The sequence below is a fragment of the Homarus americanus genome, unplaced genomic scaffold (genome assembly GCF_018991925.1).
Source record: "Homarus americanus isolate GMGI-L3 unplaced genomic scaffold, GMGI_Hamer_2.0 scaffold47177, whole genome shotgun sequence".
NCBI classification, from domain to species: Eukaryota; Metazoa; Arthropoda; class Malacostraca; order Decapoda; family Nephropidae; genus Homarus; species Homarus americanus.
The window spans coordinates 1852501-1872855 of record NW_024723484.1 but is presented as its reverse complement, the minus strand read 5'-3'; the positions used below and the strand labels follow the sequence as shown (position 1 = coordinate 1872855).

At 43.9% G+C, this 20355-nt stretch overlaps 1 long non-coding RNA gene across 1 annotated transcript in view; it reads right to left on the bottom strand.

Moving 5' to 3' along the window:
* LOC121863486 overlaps nt 1-20355 on the bottom strand; it is a 135654-nt gene that overhangs the window by 47085 nt on the left and 68214 nt on the right. The window lies entirely within an intron of this gene.

The window sequence follows — 20355 nt, the reverse complement described above, 5'->3', positions numbered from 1 at the left end:
AAACACAGCAATTAAAAAAAAGCAATACACAAGCTTACAATATGACAGGCAAAAGTTGTGAGGCGAGCTGGCGGCCATGGAAGCAGTATAACAATCACAAGCAGACAGGAAAAACAATAGACAACTAGAGTGACAGACAAGAAGGCCGTTTCACGCAGGAAGTTACACCCACCTGTACACACAAAAGATCCACCCTCCTGTATCATTCGCTGATACTTCAACCAAGTATGTCTTTGTGTGGGTATATGTCCCCTAAACATACACGCAGAAATACTATTATATATATATATATATATATATATATATATATATATATATATATATATATATATATATATATATATATATATATATATATATATATATATATATATATATATATATATATATATATATATATATATATATATTTTTTTTTTAGTGGCATAATAGGGGTTCCTCCTTGTATACTGGCCCTTGTGCACCCTGCAATAAACGACTACACCACAGGGGTGACCTTGTTGATGGTGGAACAACCCCTCGGTGGACTATCATCTAGTCATGGGGGTGCAGTAACCTACTGGTGCTACTATTTCCTGAATGTTGCATCACCACCTGGCCAGCCACCCTACAACATACCAAAATGTGTACATAGTATACGACTATAAGAGATATAGTCCAAACGTCACAAATACGTTGGTGCTTATATATATAATTGTTATAGGTTTTTGGAGTGATAGATATGTATGTGCAGTAATTTTCATCCTTTCGGTTACAACACAAACTCAAAAATTCCACAGGAAGCTCGAGGAGGAGAATAAAACCCCCGAGACGTCCACCCAATTATCCGTATGAAATAAGGAAGTTTGACATCAACTCATTACGAGTCTTGAGAATACCAACAACAAACTCTCGAGTGCCAAAGAGAACTTCCTGAAGCCATCAAACCTAGAGACACTTGCATGAACCTCGGGAAGCTCTCACTAACTTGGAGGAACACAAATAACATAAGACAGACACACTCCCAAGAAGACGTAAACAGCCAGACTCTCCCAAAGGACACTCAATGCTACAGCCTGCTAGTACTTCTGGATGCCTCAATGAACCTCGAGACGCGACGTAGAACCAGGAGTCGTCATCATACACAAGAGTCAGGACGCTCACAAGATCCTATCAATCACACACACATAACCTTCGCAAGACCTTTATTACAGCCTAAGTGTTTACCCATACACCACAGATGAATCTTTTAGTTAACATATACATGTGGGTTGCCTATAAGCATCTCTAGACGCCTTAAATTATCCCTAGTCTTATACCCCCTCAACCACCACCACCTCCTCCTTCCACCCACAGCCAAAAAGTCTAGTGTAAGCAAGTAGTTGTAGCGTCACGGGCAGTTGAGGAAACACAATAGACAGAATATACTGTTGGTGACTGGCTTAGTGGCCGCCTCGGTTCTGGCAACTGCCCACCAAATTACTGGACAATTTTCAAGGTAATTTTTACTAAGCTCGCCAAGCAGCTCCTTCTCTGACATTACAAGACCGTCCGGCGGCAATGACTTGTCCACAAAGTTTCCACCACAAACTAATTATGAAAACGCTCGCAAATAAAATGCTTAAAGTTATGAGAGTCGCTAAATGTGAGCTTCTTGAATGTGAAGATGTAAAATTAGGCAAAATACAATGCAGAAAATAAATAATTTATGACTTCATGCTTAAATGCCACGAAAATTTAATACCATAACTTTGCCGTATACCATAAGTGGACAAGGTTTACCTACCCTTAAAACGCCTTTCAACCCTCCCATCCCAGTTTAAGGAAAATCACACATATTAGGGGGAAAACATTACGAAATAAATATTGTTCAAATACATTCCAACAAAAACATTACGAAGGAATTACGTAAATTAAACAAAATTTTATATTTCTCCCCTCCACCGGCATTTAAATTGTCTGTAATATTCCAAAAGCAACATTTAGCATGGTAATAACCTTAATTTATGTTAAAAATTATTACCATGAGTCGAGGTGCACATCTACCTCACAGGGGAAACCTTAGTACCAAAGAACGCCGGCCGTCCCTGTGTGTGCTAATGATTTTACAGAAATAGTGCAGCTTTGACTTCCCTTCAGAGGTCAAGGTGTAGGTCGAGGTATGATGGACTAACAGTATACCCAGTAATCGTTGCCTTGGTACTAAATAATGTTACCCAAGGATGAGTTTGCCTTCAGCTCATTCTGAAAGGTCGAGGTTGAGAGTTTGAGGCACATTTTCCCTAAGATATAAGTAACTTGGTGTCAAATGATATGATCCCAGGTTAGTCGTGAGGGAGGAGTGTACTCGTAATTGAGTGACTGGAAGTAGATATTTAACGGATTTAAATTAACTAATGTACGACGACTAATAATCTGAAAATGTTAAAACAGAAAAAGGGAAAAAGACACGTTTTTAATATGGCTTCAATAAACGCCGTAGCTACTTCACGTGAAAGAAAGTACATTACAATGTCTTATTTCATATGTACAGGGAAGTGTCATATAACGTTAATTTTATAAAATATCAAATTCAGTACAGTACAAACCTTGACGGCAGTGATATTGATGGTAAATTAACTCCCGCATTAATATTCTATCTACATATTTCATGAACTATTGGGTCCACTGCTCGCTTACTACACCATTTTAGATACTTTTCACTTAGTTGACTTGATTTACATACATAACATACCTGTATATATTAAAGTCTATTCACATAAACTATACATGGGACAAATTATGATAACACGTCTAAAAACAAAAGCGACTATGATTCTACACATTGAAGTACTAAAGCTAACACGTAATACTGGCTGCCTGTCCCTGAAGAAAACAGGTAATACAAATATATCCCAAGTTTCAGGTCAAGAAGGGTAGTTATATAATACTAGTAACAACATAAAGGTAACACAGTACTATACCCAGTAACACAGGATATCAACTTGACCTCTGAGTTCACGAGGATCCATTTGAAGGGGGGGAGTACAATGTGCATTTCTTCGATTGTTTGTGATAATGTTGTTGATGATGTTGTTGTTATATATCAGCCGTAGACCACTCAATTTACGGGGTCTGAGTTAAGGAGATTTATGGTCATTGGTGTAACATTATAAATCAGGTGAAAAAATTCGAAGTGTCTTTTTTTTTTTTTTTTACCAAATAAGACGTCAAATTAGAAGGTCAGAATGTGACTGCTTGAATCAGATATAAAAGGCAGTTTTCCGACGGTTGATCTGAATGGCATTATTTCTGGAGCTTCTCATATATGAAGATGGTACCAAGTGCATCATCAGCCAACAACTTGATTTTCTTGATTTCAATCTGACTGAAGCTCTTGATCTTCTCAAACATACTAAAGTCATTCACTATGAAGACAAATCATACTGGAAGAGGGTGAGATAATACTGCTACCTGCCTCTCCTCACTACTAACTTCCTCCTGCCTCTCCCTCACTACTTCTTCCTCCTGCCTCTCCTCACTACTATCTTCCTCCCTGCCTCCCTCACCCTATCTCCTCCTGCCTCTCCTCACTACTTCCTCCTGCCTCTCCTCACTACCATCTTCCCTCTCCTACTCCTCTGCCTCTCCCTCACTACCATCTTCTCCCTGCCTCTCCCTCCTACCATCTTCCTCCCTCCCTCTCCCTCACTACCATCTTCCTCCTGCCTCTCCCTCACTACCATCTTCCTCCTGCCTCCCTCACTACCATCTTCCTCCTGCCTCTCCCCTCTATCTTCTCCTGCTCTCCCTCCTACCATCTTCCTCCCTGCCTCTCCCTCACTACCATCATCTACCTTCCTGTCGCTTCCTCACCTCTCACCACTACTTCCTTCCTCCATGCCTCTACCTCCCTCTCATCATCACTCTTCTTTCTACCTCTCCCTCACCACCATCCCTCCCTGCCACTCCTCACCATCATCCTCCTGCCACTCCCCTCACATCATCCTCCTCCCTGCCCTCCCTCACTACCATCTCCTCCCCTTTCTCTCCCCCTCACCATCATCCTCCCTCCCTGCCCTCTCCCTCACCACCATCCTCCCCTCTCCCCTCACCATCATCCTCCCCTGCCACCCTCACCACCATCCTCCCTTTCTCTCCCTCACCACCATCCTCCTGCCACCCTCACCATCATCCTCCCTGCCTCTCCCCTCACCATCATCCTCCCTTCTCCCTCACCACCATCCTCCCTGCCATCCCCTCACCACCATCCTCCCTGCCACTCCTCACCACCCATCCTCCTGCCACCTCCCTCACCATCATCCTCCTGCCACTCCTCACCATCATCCTCCTCCCCGCCCTCCCTCACTACCATTCCTCCCTTTCTCCCTCACCATCATCCTCCCTCCCCTGCCTCTCCCTCACCACCATCCTCCTTTCTCTCCCTCACCATCATCCTCCTCCCTGCCACTCCCTCACTACCATCCTCCCTTTCTCTCCCTCACCACCATCCTCCCCTGCCACTCTCACCATCATCCCTCCCTGCCCTCACCATCATCCTCCCTTTCTCTCCCTCACCACCATCCTCCCCGCCACTCCCTCACCACCATCCTCCCTGCCACTCCCTCACTACCATCCTCCCTGCCTCCTCACCATCATCCTCCTCCTGCTCCTCTCACCATCATCCTCCCTCCTTTCTCCCTCACCATCATCCTCCCTGCCTCTCCTCACCATCATCCTCCCTCACCACCATCCTCCCCTCCACCCTCACCACCATCCTCCCCGCACTCCCTCACCCATCATCCCTCCTGCCTCACCATCATCCTCCCTCTCTCCCTCACCATCATCCTCCTGCCTCTCCTCACCATCATCCTCCCTTTCTCTCCCTCACCACCATCCTCCCTGCCACTCCCTCACTCACCATCCTCCCCTGCCACTCCCTCACCACCATCCTCCTGCCACTCCCCTCACCATCATCCTCCTCCCTGCCACTCACTACCATCCTCCCTTTCTCTCCCCTCACCACCATCCTCCCTGCCACCTCCCTCACCATCATCCTCCCTGCCCCTCCCTCACCATCATCCCCTCCTTTCTCTCACCACCATCCTCCCCTGCCACCCTCACCACCATCCTCCCTGCCCTCTCCCCTCACCACCATCCTCCCGCCACCCTCACCACCATCCTCCTGCCTCCCCACCATCATCCTCCTCCTTTCTCTCCTCACCACCATCCTCCCTGCCACCTCACTACCATCCTCCTGCCACTCCCCCACCATCATCCTCCTTTCTCTCCTCACCACCATCCTCCCCTGCCACTCCCTCACACCATCCTCCTGCCACCCCTCACCATCATCCTCCCTTTCTCTCCCTCACCACCATCCTCCCTGCCACCCCTCACCACCATCCTCCCTGCCTCCTCCTCACCATCATCCTCCCTTTCTCTCCCTCACCACCATCCCTCCCTGCCACCCCCCACCATCATCCTCCTTTCTCTCCCTCACCACCATCCTCCTGCCTCCCTCACTACACCATCCTCCTGCCTCTCCCTCCCCACTACCATCCTCCCCCTGCCTCCCCTCCTGCACTCACCCTCCCCTACCTTCCCCTCCTACCATCCTCCCTGCCACTCCCTCACCATCATCCTCCCTTTCTCTCCCTCACCACCATCCTCCCTGCCACTCCCTCACTACCATCCTCCCTGCCTCTCCCTCACCCCAACCACCACAGTTCCGGGGTGTTGGGTTTTATGGCCACAAACTTATTTATTCAGCTCTGACACGGTCGTAAGACGCCACGCCGCGGGCCCTAAGATTCCCTCCCGCCTCATCCCTCCAAAAAACTACCGGGCCTACATGTTACCTGGAGGGCCCTCGCACTACCTGGAAGACCACAGTGCTATCTGGAGGACCACCGCGCTATCTGGAGGACCACCGCGCTATCTGGAGGACCACCGCGCTATCTGCAAGACCGCAGTGTTATCTGGAGGACCACCGTGCTATCTGAAGGACCACCACGATACCTGAAGGACCACAGCGCTATCTGAAGGACCACCGCGCTAGCTCTCAGACTTCAACACTATCATGAGACCCTAGTGCTACTCAGAGATCACTGCATCACGTGGAGGCCCCAAGCTAAGTACCACACTACCAATACTGACACTAAATAAATATGTTTAAGAATGAAATACATTTTTTATGGTAATACATTTCTTGTAGAATAAGAGACTTGAGGTAGTGTATTCCAACAAGGTAAACACAGGCGCTAGCCACAAGAGCCACTTTGATCCAAGACCCCAACCACCTGCCCTCACACCCAGCGTTTTAAGTTAAACCAGTTTGTTTCTCCATTTAACTTTTTAAACCAATTTTGCTTTAATACTCAGCATTTAACTTAAAGCAAATTTATTTCAACTCCTAGCGTTTTATTATTTAATTCACGGTACTTATATGAAACTAATTTTGTCATAATAAGTAAGCGTTTTATATTAATCTCGAGTTAAGGCAAAAAAAAGCTTTATGTTAAAATAACTTTATGTCTTAATAACCAACGTCATACGTTACACTAGATATATACCTCGTAACCTAATGATTTACATGGAACCAAGTTTATCACACACACGTTATATAATAAACTATGGTTATGCCTCAGGAAAACCAGCGTTTGGGTCGAGTGTTGGCGAAGAAAGAAATTATTTAATCTTTGGTGAAGTAGGTCAAAAGTCGTGATCACGCGTCGGGGCCAAACTTCCTAGCAGGGTGAAGGTTTATGTGGCTCATATTAAACCCACTTCATCTCAACACTCTAGGTTTATATTTAGTCTTATATTTAAGATATCTGAGACTCACCATCTAATGGTGTAATAACTCGCCAACCAATGATCTTTATTTTTTTCTATATCAACGTCAAAGGATTTCTGTTTAACAACCCAAGTTGAAGCCTCAACAACTCAATAAATAAGTTTTGCATGAATGAAACAGCGGTCGAAGGATACACCGCTCACCTCATGTTCCAGAGGTCAGTGGTTCGATTCCCAGTTCACCCAGCTGGAAACGGGTACCTAAATGAAGGTGGTCGAGAGCAGTACCGATCCTACTGCCTCCTTGTGTACCGAAGACTCAGAATACAGTGTGCTTTGTGTATAAGACCCCCAACACCTCGGTCTTATAGTGAATCACCTTTCAATCACACATACTTTAAATCCTAACAATATTATGCTGAATTATGTTCAAGCCCCGAGGTAAACAATATAAGGCATACCATCTATAGTAAAACAATCTCAGCTGGGTAAGGTAATCCTTCTGTTCCGTCACCTGGCTGTCTTAACCTTGGCTGTTTGGCGACTGAGGGATCCTGGTCTACACTCTGCACCTCTGTTCTCGGTGGCTATCTTCCCTGGAAAAGCGATATTTGCTTATTCAGAGTCAGTCACAGGGGGGGTCAGACAAGGGTGTTCCATTTAGTCCATAGAAATGTGAACCGTATGAATAATGAGCTATCCATTGAATATAGTGTTAAGGTATAATACTTAGACGATGATCAACAATGCAATCTCTCTCTCTCTCTCTCTCTCTCTCTCTCTCTCTCTCTCTCTCTCTCTCATACACGTCTCGCCAATATCCTGTAGGAGTGTTGGTGTGCACAAACAAGGCTGCCACCAGTATAAAAATTCATTAACGTCCTTCAATTTATCTGAGGGGGTTGTCCTGGTGCTTCCCCAACATGTGTAACAAACAGTGGAAGCAAAAGTTGAGATTAACTTAGCGACTGCGTAACACACATCAGATTCTCAACATCGCCCCACAGCCCAAGTTTCCTCGACTCCTCCAATAATGACGTCATAAACTAGACTCGCCACCATTTAACTTTAGTAATTTACCATTGGCCCAACACACTTCTTCATCTTCTTCTTCTTCTAATTCCTAAGCGTTCAAGGCGATAATATCCCATGTGAAATAATAAACTTTGCCGCCGCCATTAACCAAAGAACGAACGGACAGAGAAATGCAAAATGTGTCTCACAGGATGGTCATAAACCTCTTGACAATAAAAATTCCCAAATAAACAGTTGGGAGACACGAGGCTACTATACTGTAAGTGACAACCTCGTTAAGAGCTTCTCTCCACAGTCTAAGATTCTTATTATTTCATAAGATAGATTTCAATTGATGCCCCTGGATCAGTAATAACCAATTATATACACTAAACCCGAATAACAGGTATATACATCATTAATATTTAAAGGACGCCTAAAAAAAATATAGTGAAGAATTGGGTCATTTTCCGTGTCAATGAGGCAGGTATTTTTAAAAAGCTACTAACTCAGGTACAATATTTTGGATGTTGACGAAAGTCGAAAACATTTTTAAAAACCAATTCAATGAGGCAAGTAAATATTGACTAGAACTGCAGCATTACTGTATTTTTGTAATATTCACGTCCCCAACACAACGCTCTCTCTAATTTAACCTGTCACAAAATCGTAAAAAAACTAAAAAAGAACCTTAGCTATCGTCCCTAAATCGTATAAGAGCTAACATTTTTATTTACGTCTTATCTGCCTAAGTAGGAAGTATTCAAAGGCCACTAAATAATAAAACACACACACACACACACACAGACGTAGAGGTTCAACTGATGATCAATTCTCTGCCCCTTGATTGGTCCAGTATATCTCCTTCGTGATTGGTTTATTACTCGCTCACTGAACATTCCCCAGCTGAGAGGTATGGGTGGTGATGGTGGTGACAGTGTAGGATATAACAAGAAATATGGGTGAAAATAGTGAGGGTCTAGGATATACAACACACCTATATAACTCCCACTAAGACAACCACCACTACCACAACCACAACCATCACCAAGACAAACAGTACTACCACAATCATAACTATCACCAAGACAAACACCACTCCCACACCTATCACCAAGACAACAACCACCACCACTACTACCACCACTACCACTATCACAACCACCACTACCACAACCACCACCACCACCACCCGACTCTCCAGCTTCATGACCCACCAAGATGTCCATCAATTCACATCATTACCCCTCGTCATTTTTCCCTCACTATCATCAGTCTCCTCCTCCTCCTCATTTACTTCTTCATCCTCCATTTCCTCGTTCTCCACACACACTACTGCTACTCCTCCTCCTCAAACGCACTCTTGTTCTCCTTCCTCCTCCCCCTCGACACACCCTCTTCCTCCTAACCCTCCCTCCACACACACACTTACTCTACTTGTGTTATTTATACGATCTCTCTCTCTCTCTCTCTCTCTCTCTCTCTCTCTCTCTCTCTCTCTCTCTCTCTCTCTCTCTCTCCACTTCGCGTGACTCTTCCCTCTTTCTCCCTCCCTCCTACTCTGACTGTCTCCTACTTATCACAGTTCCCACTTCCTATTATCCATCTTCCTTGCCACCCTCCTTCCTTCCCTCCCACCCACCTTCCATCCTGTTCCATGATCCTCCTTCCCTGCCATCCTCCTCTCTTCCTTGCTATCCCTTCTCCCTTTCCTCCCATCTTCCATCCATACCTCCCTTCCTCTCTCCTCCCCTTCCTTCCCACATTCTTCCTTATCCATCATTCCCACTCTTCTTCCTTCCTTCTCATCTATCCCCCTTACCTCCTACCCCTTTCCACAACCATCCCCATCCTCCTTCTCAGTAGTCCCTCCTTTCCCTACCTATCCTTAGAATCAGCCACCCTTCCTTCCTATCCTTCCATCCTTACTCCCAGCCTCAACCCTTCCTTCATCCCCAAACACCCTTCACCCTCTCCTCTACCCACAGTCCTTCCCTCCCATCCACCACCTTTCCGCTTCTCTTTATCACTTTCCGCTTCATTCCGTCACCAACAATCTCAACAGCTTTCCTTTTCCTCTCTCTCTCTCTCTCTCTCTCTCTCCCTCCCTCCACCCCCCCCCCTCTCTCTCCCTCTCCCTCCCACCCCTCCTTATCCATCGTCTTTCTCCCCCCATACAGCCACATGTCCTTTCTTTCCATCAGAGCTGACTTCCCTCCCTCCCTCCATTCCTTCCTTCTCTCCCTCTTCATAGCTCCTTCCATTCCTCCTTCCATGTGCCTGTCTCCGTTCCTTCCTCTATGTCCACCTCCTTCCCTCCCTTCACTTCCTCCCTTCACTTCCCTCCCCCTAATTTCTTACGAGCACAGTTTCCTTGCCTCATTAACCCTCAACTCATAACCAGACCGCGATACACAACTTGTTATTTTCTTATGATACTCCCTCAGCTGCACGCGGGGTCCTCTCTCTCTCTCTCTCTCTCGTGTGTGTGTGTGTGTGTGTGTGTGTGTGTGTGTGTGTGTGTGTGTGTGTGTGTGTGTGTTAAAAATACATAAACCTATATATCAAAAAAATTTTAATCAAGATCATGAAAAAAAATATGGGATCACCTGAAGATTAGCCCCCCAGATTATTTCACCTTAAGATTGACTAAGGTATAGCGTTAGGGTGAGTAAACAATCAGGTAACCTAAAATATCTATGGCAACTTGGGGCATGACAACTGGGGCATGACAACTGGGGCATGGCAACTGAGACATAGCAATTTGGGGCCTGGCACAAGGTCGTAAGGAGTAACTAACATCTGACACACACACACACACACACACACACACACACACACACACACACTATATATATAATAGAGTCTGGTATGGAAAAATAAGGAGAGACTAATTAATTAACACTGGAGAAGTTCGCCGAGATATGGAGACTAAAAATAAAGTTACATTATTTATTTTTTTTAAGGAATAATATGCGAGAAAACTTTAGGAGAATGAGTCTTAAGTTTCTCTATATAGGAGATTAGTAAAACTTTTAATCAAGTAAAGGTTTCTTCCTAGTTAACTTAAACAATAAAAGTTCATATCAAGTTAAAGTCTCCTAGTAAACGTCGTCTAGATAATTCCACGTCTAGTTCAATTCTACTAGCAAAAGTTCGCTCCGAGTATGAGTGTTCTTGTAAACCTTGAGTCGTGAAGGAGATCTGAACAGCTATTATAAAAGACCTCTTGTAAAAACAGTAGGAGATAACTTCAACAAAATCGTATATACAGTCAGAAGTCAAATTCTCAAAGGTTCGCATATCATTTCTGTAACTCGTGAAGCGCAAAACGCATCAAATTGACACACTTCAATAGAGATTAAAAGACAACGACCTAAACAGCGTCCCAACTGTAATAAATAAAATTTTACCTAACTCTACCCCCCCCACCACCACAAATATTAACGTACGAACTTTTGAGAATCTGGACTGCAGGATCTTACGACTAAAGCTCTTGAGGAAGTGTGTGTGTGGACAGAGTACCTGTTGGCTCGGCATACCTTGTTTTTTCTGTTTTTTTTTTTTTTTAGTTTTTTTGTGGGCTGGACTTTACGAGCGAATTCTGCTTGGGTCGTTTGGGGGAATTTTGGGGAGATCTCGGGGGTGAAGCTGGAAGATCAGAGAACAAACAGAGGCTCACGGGGAAATACGAAAATTATCCAGGCAGACATAGCGATAAGACGGGCTGAAGAGCAAGGAAGAGAGTGAGGGAGGGGTGGTGAGTGGTGAGTGATGGAAGGGAGGAGGACGAGGGAGGGAAGAGGAGTGTGAGGGAGAGGGAGAATTATGAAGGGGAGGAAAAGGGAGGAAAGAGAAGGGTGTGTGAGAGAAAGGGGGAGGAGAGTAAGTGAGGGGGAAGGAGGAGGAGGGAAAGGGAGGGCAGTGAGAGACTGAGGGAGGGTGGGGGAGGCTTGGCTGAAAAAGAACAGCTCAAGGAAGGAAATTAAAGAGAAGAGGAAACGCCAGGGAATTAAGAGCACACGCGGAAGAAAAAAGAATGATAACAAGGGTAAGGGGTGGAAGGCGTAAGAGGAAGATAAAGCAGCATGAATTGAAGGGGAAAGGAAGACGTGAATATAAAAGTGTAAAACGAAGGAAAAGAAAGAGGGAGAGAGAGAGGAGGAAAACACATGTATCACCTACGATGACTCACCGCATGTGTTCTGTAACGCTGACTAACAGAATTACTAAACTACTTCCTACACTATGTTTAAGTTTATTTATCTGTAATTAATTACTTTCAACTTGATTTTCTTCGCTGCTTCTAATAGTAACCTTTTAAATAACTTGAGGAGCTCAACAGTCGAGTGGATTCAGCGCTCGTCTCCTGTTTCAGGGGTCGGAGGTTCGATTCTCGGGTGCTCCCAGTAAATAAGTACCGGCCATGCTGCCTCCTTGTGTACCGAATGCTTAGTATATACAGTGTGCTGTATCCACACTGTCCCTAACGGGCAGTTTTGCCTATATGACCCACTTTTTTTAAAAACAAACTCAGGTACACCAACAGCAGCAATATTCAGAGATAACTTACGCCTAAATGGTTCCAGAGCCGTGAAACACTAAGTTTGGACACGTGAACACCACAGATACTGAAAAAACACTATGGCGGCCACACAAAGTAAAAACATAAAAAAACATTCGTAAACCGGATACACAGACATAAAACCAGTGTGAAGCTTACGAGATAACGTTGGGTATAAATAAACACCGGGGCGACGCTCGCCTTGTGTGGGTGTAGCCAAACTCACCACACAAGTATCACACAGCACCGCACAGTTTCACAGGGACAAGGGAAATATTAACATACTGTAATACATACCAGTGGAAGATGACAATATTTACACAAACAAACTTAACAATAAAGATAAATAAATACGTATAAACGAGACTATACATTACTTAATTATTTATTCCAAAAAACCATAACGTGGCATAAGCTGGCTGGCTGCCCCTGATCAAAATATTGTCTCGCTCACCACAACATTGATCGAATCGGGCCGCCGGGCCGGTAACTGACGAGCACTGATGTTAGGTTTGGCACTGACAAAGAGAACCAACTTGTGACACAGAATCTATCCTATAATGGTGACCCCGCAAGTTTTTAGAAGACCAGAACATGACACCATTGTACCCCACACCTTGAGGGAACTGCAAGCGATGGTAACACACCGCTGCTACTGTACTGTACTACCATGACCTGTTAACATGGTACAGCTCCCATCTAAGGTAACTACTTCCATCTGTTAACAACCATACACGTCACACGCCATCCTTTATAAACACTCGGTAATATGCCATTATAAGTCATTACTGTCGCTCCACTAATAGACACGACCACAATTTAGCATTAGGGTGCATCTCGGTGACTAAAGAGGTAATCAAATTTTCATTATTATTCGGACATGAAAGTGAACGAGTTATATTGTACCTTAAACTGTTAAATTAAACTTTTTTTTCAATGGAGCTGTTTAATAACATTATCAGTTACCTTAGCAACCAAGAGATTATGGTTTACATTTTTATCCATTTAGCTTGTTAGAATTAATTTCGATCTTGTTAAAATTACTAAAAGATCTGTACTGTGTGAAGTAGAGATTATCAGGAAGTGAACCAGCGTGACGAGGAGTATTATCACTATTCATGTACTATGAATTAAAGATGTTCTTCCCTGTCACGATACTTACATTAGTCTTATTTCTGTGTGTGTGTGTGTGTGTGTGTGGACAGAAGAAAAATTGTCTTAATAGGTTAGTTATAGAAGACATTCCTTGGGTTAGGTAATACAGCCCTCACTACCTCAAGGGGTCACAAAACATACAGATAATTGTGAATGGTCATTACTGAACACTATCTGGAACTGAAAAACCTCACCTAAAATATATTGAGGAAAGCAAATAACGTATTGTAGCTTCGGTCGCCCGTAGACGCATTAACTTCGAAGAAACTTTTTTTTTTTATTCTAATGAACTGTCTCGTTGTGAGCTTCATTTAAATATTTCTCGAGATAAACATTGGCCTTATTTCATGCACGTGATAACTTTCCCTGTACTGTACGGTAGGCATTCAACATTTCCATTTCCCTTTACTTATTTTTTGTCTCACTACTTCCTCTGTTTGTACCGTTTTATATGACTTCCTGTTTCCTTCTTTATATTTCCTGTTTGGTTGTGGATGACGCCGAGGTAAGCTACGTCGTGTTTAAGGCGACTGCTTTCCCGAAGTAACATCACACGAGCATACTCAGTGTGTACCAGTGACTAGTCCGTGAATATATTGAAAGAATATTAAAGAATGTGGTGAACCCTCAAGTTTACTGACTGAGGTACAAATCTTAGTTTAGCAGCCAACAACTTCCCTGAGGACAAAATGCTAAACAGGGAGTGAAAGTTTTGTAACGAAATCCAGACCTCACTAAACCTGGGACCAGAGCAGCACACCTCCCCACCCCCCTTCCCTCGTAACACAACCTAAACTAACCAAACGAGCGATTTTAGTAAGAAAATTCGGGTTGGGGTCCTGAGATGATTTCTCTTCATGAAATTCATTGTTCCTATGAGAGATCACACAAGAGGAGATCTGGAACTGAAATTTAGGAATATTTATGACCTCGTAAAAGAAACAAAAGGCTCCCTTTCTGGCTTGGTATGGCTCAATCAGCCTCCTTCCTTCTAATCTCAACCCCTGAGTCGTCCTGTATCGACGTTGTGTAGTTCCTGACCAGCGGGTATAACACTGGCACCCCTCACCTTGATGCCATGTTACACAGTAGATTAGCATGCAACAGAGGGTGATTAAAGGTCAAAAGCTCCATAAAGGTTATTAATAAAAAACAATACAACGGCGGCCTTCAAAAATAAATGATATAACCAGAACTAATAATACCAAGACTTATTTTCAGTTTCGGATGATATTAATCAGTAGTTGTCACGATGTAGTGCCATTAACTAATACAGAGCAACAACAAAAACAACGATGAACACACACACACACACACACACACACACACACACACACACACACACACACACACACACACACACACAAAAGATGGTTCCATGACACAGGAGTGAGAAGTTAACTATGTCAGATCTACCGTAAAAAAAATCCTTATTCCGAAAACGTAAAAAATTGGTCATAGATATTAACAGTACCGAGCGAGTGAGTGGGAACTATATACCAAATATGGCCATGAACGACCATCTCCAAGTACCAGCCACGACCACACGACCCCCGACCTGCAGGAGTTCTGGCGCTGGGTAGGAGGCGGCGCAGTGGTCCTGACAAAATATGATTAATGAGGATCAGTGTGGCGGAGTCCTCGACAACAGTGAAGGACTTGCTCGCGAGGACTCCAATGAACTGTAAGTAACTCTTCTTTAAATGGCCAGATTCTTATTACAGATATTGTCCCTATCAACGCCCTCTACTGTACCACACGTCTCATTACAACCTTTACGTCTTGTATCTCTCCTGTACACTATTCCATGCTAAGTCTACAGTGTAAAACAACACAAAATTCTTCAAATGGCACAAAATACTTCAACCACTTCATTGAGTTATAATTTTCTTATGAATAACATGAGAAACGCGATTTGATATTTTTCCTCATAGTCAAACATGACCTTTTACATCTCTACTCACACACACACACACGGGATAGCCTAAACACCCCCCGCCCCATTGTACAATTCGACTGGCTGTGTTTATCAAATTAAAAAATATAAATTTAGGCATTAACAAACTATACATATATTGCAATACAAAGTTTACTCAACAACAATACAATGTCATTATAATAAAAAAAAATTGCATTTGTCAACTTGCTATACCGTGATGAACTAATAACAGCAGCGAGCCACACACACCCTCACCTGATCTATAGGTGTAGTGTAAGGTTAATTATTCAACTATATGACTAAGCCTATCTCTCAGTCGATACAGCATTACGTAATTAAATAAAGCTGAACATTTATCACGGTTATTCTCTCTCTCTCTCTCTCTCTCTCTCTCTCTCTCTCTCTCTCTCTCTCTCTCTCTCTCTCTGGTGGTGGTGGGGGTGAAGATAAGGCCCAATATATTCATCCTCGAGAGAGAAACTTTCACGTGTGCTTCAGCCGCCCGCAGGTTATCAGTGCTACAATAGTGGGCCCCACTAAGGTCCACCACACGTGGCCACCCTCACGCACGGGGAGGGGAAGGTCAAGGCAGGGAAGAGGGGGACCACGACGTGAGGAAGGGTGCACGAGGGGATCATGATGAAGAGATAATATAATAGGAGGAGGAGAAGGGTACGGGGAGAAAAAAAAGGGAAGGAGGGAGGAAGGAGAGAGGAGACAGGAGGGGAGAAAAGAGAGGGGTGACATAGGAGGGACAGGAGGGAGGGAGGGAGGACTGGGGACAATTCTTAGTGTTGGTTTACCGCGGCACCAAACCTACCGTCACGCATACCCCTTAATGGGATACCTGATTATACTTAGCATGTGAAGGTGAGCTTGTAGGCCTCACCATTCCCCACCCATAAACGAGGCGCAGTACCCACACCCCCTACCCCCTCACCCCACCCCCACATCCCCACACCCTAGCTAGCATGAAGACGCCCACGATACACTCAATTAATCACCCGCATGATGAATTATTTTAATCCGGAGTCAGGGGGGAGGTGGTGGTGGTGGTGGTGGTGCTCGCTTGGACGGAGACGCGCTAAACAATGGGAACAATTTGTCTTGAGGAGCTTTGTATCCCTCAGTGTTGTTCTTTGTCGGGCGGACAATGTGTGTCAGGAGGCGGCAGGCCAAGTGTCCGCTACTACTGACACTCCTGGGCCTACACGACCCCTACCTACCTATCACCCTCCTTCCCTCCACTAACACTGACTACCTATCTGATTACCTTGTTTCCTCACCCACACTACCTACCTGCTCACCTTGGTTCCTCATCATAGTCACAGGGTTGAATCATCATATCTATGGGCTACTTAATCATAATCTGAAGGTTACGTCATCGTCATCTGAGAGTTGCATCATAATCTGAAGGTTACGTCATCGTCATCTGAGAGTTGCATCATAATCTAAGGGTTACATCATCTTATTCCTCAATTACGTCATCGTAGTCAAGGGCTTATGTTTCCTTTAAATACCAGTCATCCTCGCATGTCACCCTCCTATACAGTAGATTGCGTCCCAGTCCCTACCAAAATCGCAATGCCTCACCAATATCTCTCATTTCAAGGCTTCACCTCCATCATCTCCCGCGTTGATGATTCTCACTGCCTAAAAGATTAATGACCTCACGAAATTATGATCATTTTTTATTTAGTACTGATGTCTTCACAGTCTCTCCCCGGTAAGATATTGAAAGCCACTACATAAAACATTCTCTGGTTATGATACGCCGTTTTTCATGTTGAGAATACAGATTATTCTCAATGTCCATAAATCATCTTTCTACCTTTCTACAATATACAAGGCAAATCTGCCCAGTATAGGACACTGTGGCTTGAATATGCGTCGCTGCTCTCCAATATCTCCTTTTTATTTTGAGTAAATAAGAAAAATTTAAATATTGCAGCACCAGCCCGAACCTCCCCCACCCCCATTATTGTATCGTTGTCTCTCATACAATGAAGAGTTTCCCATTTCCGTGTGTGTGACCCCCGTTCATTGTTAGAAACCACTAGAGCGTCAATCTGACCAGTTAATCACGACAAAGATCTTCTGGTACAAAAAAAAACATACAAATGAATACACCAATAAAAAGAGATTTGTAAACAACAGTAATAACAAATAAGATCATTAGCATCTGAAAATACACAACACTAAAATAATAACATAATACTTTAACAGATAGCAGTGGTGTGTGTGTGTGTGTGTGTGTGTGTGTGTGAGTAGCTACAGCCCCTCTCGTCTTGTGTCACCGCTGCCACACATTCACGGTGAAGTCCCGCCAACATATTTACAGTGTATTGACAAGCGGCCCATACTGGTGGTGAGGCTGAGGGAACAGTGGTGATACAAGCTGCCTTTCATCACCACGTCTCCAAACACTTCAGCTTTGAGTTATTTTTTACAAATATTGAATTAGGAGAAAGTGAAGATGGATGTATGTCTCACTTCTATTTCACACACACACACACACACACACACACACTTATTTTCAGTAATCACATGTCACCCGTGTTAATTATGATTTTTTTCCCTTTGACACCAGACAGGAAAGTTCAACTCATTACTTTCCTCCACTGGCTTCAATACACCCCAATTTCACAGTTCTGTAACCCAGTTAACAGGTGCCACTCGCTCTAACGGAGATAAAACGCAGAGCAGCAGTCGCTAAGTAAGAGTGAGGCGGACCATAGAAGCGGGGGTCACAGAGGGGCGGCGAGTGTCCCCCTTGGCCGGCTTGCACTATACACACGAGTTAGCGGGGCGTGCACCTATTCCCCTTAATAAATGTCAACCCGGCCGTGTGCTCCATATCTGGCGGCGCTCTGACCTCAGTCTTTGTTTCACACTTCTCCTCTCCGTCCCGCCACACAACACATCACCACAACAACCCTCAAATGAGAAGAAAAAACTGAGACAATGTAAATAAAAGAAGAATGAAGAAGATTTTCGAGACAACAATTCATGAGGAAGAGAATAAGAAGACAAGGAAGAAGGATGGTAGGAGGGCTGGCATACAGGCCTCAATAGTTATGCTGAACATGAAACAAATATTACTGGAATAGATGTGTATTATCTTATTTTGTGTGAGAGAAAGAGAGAGAGAGAGAGACCTAAACAAAACAATAAATCAAAGTAAGTTTTAACCTCATCTTGCACGACGACGGGACTACTGTACTGATTCTACTTCAGTAGTAAAGGTTTAGTTCGACTTTAATGGAACCTGACGTATAGGTAGGGTAGGGTAGGGTAGGGTAGGGTAGGGTAGGGTAGGGTAGAGTAGGGTAGGGTAGGGTAGTCAAGACACTTAATAAATTTTGATCGTGGTGTCTAATGGCAGGTCAAATCTCCTGGTTAAATTCTGGAGAGAGAGAAAAAAATAACTAATTTTCGGCAAGTGGATTGGGTGCTGGCCAAAGCAGAACTGATTCACAGATCAATATCAGAAGGTGAAGGTCATAAGTTCTAGTAGGAGGAAGTGAGGGTGTTGTGTGAGGGCGCCTTCTAGTCTTGTTACGATAGCCGTAGCTATTAATTCCCAACGCTATAGTTAAGATTATCGGAAAATAACTAATGTGGCCACACCAAGGGTTAAGCTCCTACACCCATATAATCCACTTCCGTGTCTGAAGTTGGTCTCCCGTTTTTCAAGTACGATTCTTTCGTGTGTAAAGTCCGTTCCCTATCTTTCAGGTCCGTCGTCTCCCGTGTGTATAGTCCGTGCCCCGTAAAGTACGTCTCTTGTTTCTCAATAATTTGGTGCATTTTTTTCCATGAGTCTATAACTGTTAAGTCTATGTTTACAAGAAGACAAATGCGGGAAGCCATTTCAGTGTCTCAGTGTGAGAAATGTTTTTTTTTTTTTTTAGTCAAATAGATGCTGCGTAACGCTACCACACCATAAATATCTGGGAAAAACATACGCACGCACACACGCACGCACCCACACACCCGCCTACACACACATACAAACACACAGATAACGCCAAAACCCTCCCCAAATTTTCTACCTGAAAAATTCTTCACATTCTACTAACCTAACAACACTTTTTCTACCAATCCTACAAAAAATACCCGTTACTACTTTTTGTTTACCTCTAATACAACCTTACACATCACCCAAACATTTCTACTTCCTCGGCCACTGGTCAACGAAGACTTCATTGGACTAAACTTTCGTAACTGAAGAATGTTTGAAATTTGACTCTACTGTTATGGACTATATTAACAACTACATTAGATAATTAAATATTGAGAGGTAGAGTTAGCTGGTTCTTGTCATTCTCCATCAATAAAAGTAGAATGATTTACCTCCTGGTAGTGTGATAGGTATGTGATGGTCGTCGCTGGTCGGTGTACAGTCATATGTGGGACAACATAGCACATGGTTCTGCTCAATTATAATGTCCTCATCACCGCGTCTGTATCTTAATACTCACAACTTCCTCAGGTTCTTCTTAAAATCCAGGCGCCTCCCCACAAGGCCAAGAGATTTACACTCACCTGAAAGAGAAAGCAGAGGTTAATAAGCGCCCAAGGTGAGACTACAAGACTCTACAAGATGCTACAAGATGCTACAATATACTACAAACACTGATACAAAATATGCACCAATGTGTCCAAAGGTCAGAGATGTTCCCACCAGATATAAATAAATTATTCAGGAAGCAAGAGTGAAGAAGTCAGCTCTCGCCTCACGCCACCACCACCACACGTCTTGATTCGGGTATAACGGACATATATTCTATCGGCTATGGGTAAAAGATGTTTGTTTGTCTTCAAGTAAGGGAAATATAGCAGTTAGTAAAGTAGTTTTAATGTACTTGGCCTCAGACTAACCAACCAGTGGTGGATACATGATCTAGGGCGCCCATACACCCGGGTA